A 3,245-nucleotide genomic window follows, 5' to 3' on the forward strand; every position below is an offset into this window, starting at 1 on the left:
ATATATATATATATATATATATATAAGCCAGTACGTCGTTTTACAGTAAAATTGTATAAGTATAAGTATAAGTACAAGTATAAGTTGGTTTATAATTTGTGGATGGGGTTCGTTTATTTACAAAAGTTAGTTTCTTTTTGCATTCTGTTATTTAGTTAATGTTATGTATTTGTTTTAGTATTATTTGTGTTTGTATGAGTAGCACTGTGCTCTGTTTGTTGATTGGTCACAACTGATGGTGAGGTCAGTTGTGATGATCTTTTAGTCAGCATGTGAACTTCCATTGTACCACCTGTGTGCCATTGTAATCGTAGCAAACATTTTAAGAGCTCAAATAGGTTATGTTAAACTGATATAATTTAATGACATACATGCTGTTATTAAGACATGTAACCTATTCACTAAAAACACATTGTAATACGAGCAACTGTATTTTTTATTTATGTAGTATTATTAGCCTATTAACGGCAACTTTTTATAACGGCAAAGCTGCCAATTTTTACAATTATTATTATTTTCTTTGTATTTTCTTTGTAAACAATCCGGTGCATAAGCAATCTACCATAGCAAACAGGTGGTCTACAAGACATTCAGGATATGTCATCTCAATCCAGAATTGCTTTTCGCCACATATGGTTCTTTGCACAGGCCTCTGGGAAACAACAGGTAGCCTACAATTAAAAGCATACAGAAGCAAATGAATATACTTTCATGCCTTCTCTTATACACCGTACAATTCTTTTGCGTGTTTCAGAGGGACTTGCATTGAGAATAGACAGCTTTGCCTGTCATTAGTAACCCTCTCCTAATCTGTTCTCTGTAATAGCTTCGTGAAAACGTGACGTCATTTGAATGCGAAATCGGCATCGTTTCTGTTCGGCGAGACGACTGATGAAGGCATTTTATCACACGCGCTTTACTTGATTGCAGTGGCGCCTTCTAATGATGTGCACACCAAGAGAAGTATCTCGCTCGCCGTGCGCTGCATCGCAATGCTGCAGCTCTTTTAGGAGCCCATTGAGAAAGGCACAGTGATTTATGTGTGTGGAAAGCCCAGAGTGTCCAGCAGTATGCGGGTGCACCTCCAAATGCGCCCTTTAGTACCGACCAAGAAGTGCCAGGAGACGGCATAGGCCAGCTTTGAAGTTGGTTCCAGCATAGAGATTGATGATTAGCTAATTATCAAAACATTAGTACATTAGTATGGTTAGCTTTGGTCCTTGAGGAATTTTCAACATGGTTCCTATCTCGCCACCTAGTGGCTGCGATGCTCTCCCCAAACTTGTACTGTTGGGGTATTCAAAGTTTTTCAGGTTAAGATGCCTTGGTAGATCGTGAAAGCCATTACTACATATATTTTTAAATATTATTTATAAATAAATTAATAAATTATATGTCAATTATTGTTTGATCTCAATTTTTTTGTGAAGTAAAATGGAAATTTTATGTATAATACATTTAAAAATGTAACCATATATATATATTTAAATTTCACAAAAATTGTCAAACAATAATTGGCAGACCCCCTGCCGCACCAACTGCAGACCCCCTGTTGTAGACCCCTGTTCTAGTTTGCTCTTTGCACATCAAAATGCTTTTTGAAGGATATTTGCTTCATCTTGTGTTTCAGCCGTGTAGTGATGCCTTCAATATATGGCATGTAATATAATTTTTTTCCCTCAGATGCACATTTTCAGATGTCTAATTGGTTGGGAGCTCAGTATAAATCTTGCAGTACCTGTTTCATTCGAATGAAGTCTACTCACCACCATTTATGTTCAGAACAGATGTAGAGTGTGGACTAGATTTTGTCTGCGACAGTATTATTGGTGTGGATCGCCCTCATTCTCAGGAAGATTTGACATATTGAGAGCACGTCTGGGGCTCTTAGGGGATATCACAATACTCTCCACTGACAGTATGTGTTTTCGGTCTGGCTGAAGCTTCTTTGTAATGTAGGTTGCGTGTATGACATTTATTGCGCAACTGAAGAGAATAGACGAAGAGAATATCAAAGCTGGTCAGGGAATCAAATCATTATCCCTTTCCTCTGCATAGTCATGGTTAGTTACATGTTAAACTCTAAAGCCAGAGGAAATTGTAGAATATAATCCTGAGTGTTGCATAGCAGGTGGGACAGATGGGTAGTGCTATTTTGTTGGTCTATTTCTGGACCAAACTGCTATGGCCCCCATCCCAAGAACATGGTGATAATGAGATGTGCTAGCATGGAGAATATCCTTAATAGCGATGCTTAAGCTCTCTCTCTCTCTCTGTCCTTCTTTGTAGTCCTACAATATAAAATAGAGGCAATGAGGAGTGATGCTTGTAAAGGTCTTGTAATTACAAGCAGTGCATTGAGATGTGTTTGTTTTGATTGGATGGCTGTATTGTGCCTGCTCAGATGTTGGAACAGATAATGAAAAGTTGAAATGCTAGATATAGAAGGCTTTTCTGAAGATGATTAGGTGATTAGTTTTAGGCTGGGGTTATTATTGTGGTATTAGCAGAATAATTCCTTATGTTATAGTGGAAATGTTCTCAATTAACTGGCACATTGTGCAACATTCCGAGTTGTTGAGAGAGTTGAGATAGGTGTTGTTAGAAGCATAATATCTGTAATTGGTGTCTCCTTAAGACGCCCGATATTGTGCATACGTTTATGTGTGCACAGAAATGCACCTTTTATTCCCAATGGACTCAAGAAGTTTCATTATTTTATGTAAGGGCACGAGTAATTAAGCTGACATGACCCTACTTTCGTTTCTTTCAATTGATGAAAGGAGTAATTGTATTGAAAGGCCAGCGAAAGTGTAACAAAATAAAGGTTGTCCTCTAGGGTGCCGCTTGCAACATTTGCATTTCTTACTCTGGAATTTGTCCCAGACCCATTAGGGAACTCTTGATCTTTTACACTTCTAAATCACTAATCTGTGGTTTAGTGAAACCCAGCAAAGATAATTTGGATGTTTGAATGGATTCTGGGCAATGATATTGGTGTTTTTCAGTTTCCCTCTCATAGTTTTTAACTTAATTGTCCATTATCTCAAAGATGTGATGTCACGTGCATCATGGACAAAAATGTAAAAAAATAAAAATAAGAAAAAGGAAAAAAAGCCATCTTTTATTTGAAAGAACTAATATGAATAACTATAAGAACTTCTTTATTCTTTATAATTTTCATCTTTAAAAATGTACGGTATGTATATACACACACACACACACACACACACACACACACACAC

The 3,245-nt window shown here is 37.0% G+C and overlaps 1 protein-coding gene across 3 annotated transcripts in view; it reads left to right on the top strand.

Moving 5' to 3' along the window:
* The window catches only part of LOC107711862 (glutamate receptor ionotropic, delta-2-like), a 423,523-nt gene that overhangs the window by 1,614 nt on the left and 418,664 nt on the right, over positions 1-3,245 (top strand). The gene's annotated exons all lie outside the window — the stretch shown is intronic.

The sequence above is a fragment of the Sinocyclocheilus rhinocerous genome, unplaced genomic scaffold (genome assembly GCF_001515625.1).
Source record: "Sinocyclocheilus rhinocerous isolate Xijiao unplaced genomic scaffold, SAMN03320098_v1.1 scaffold988, whole genome shotgun sequence".
Taxonomy (NCBI): Eukaryota; Metazoa; Chordata; class Actinopteri; order Cypriniformes; family Cyprinidae; genus Sinocyclocheilus; species Sinocyclocheilus rhinocerous.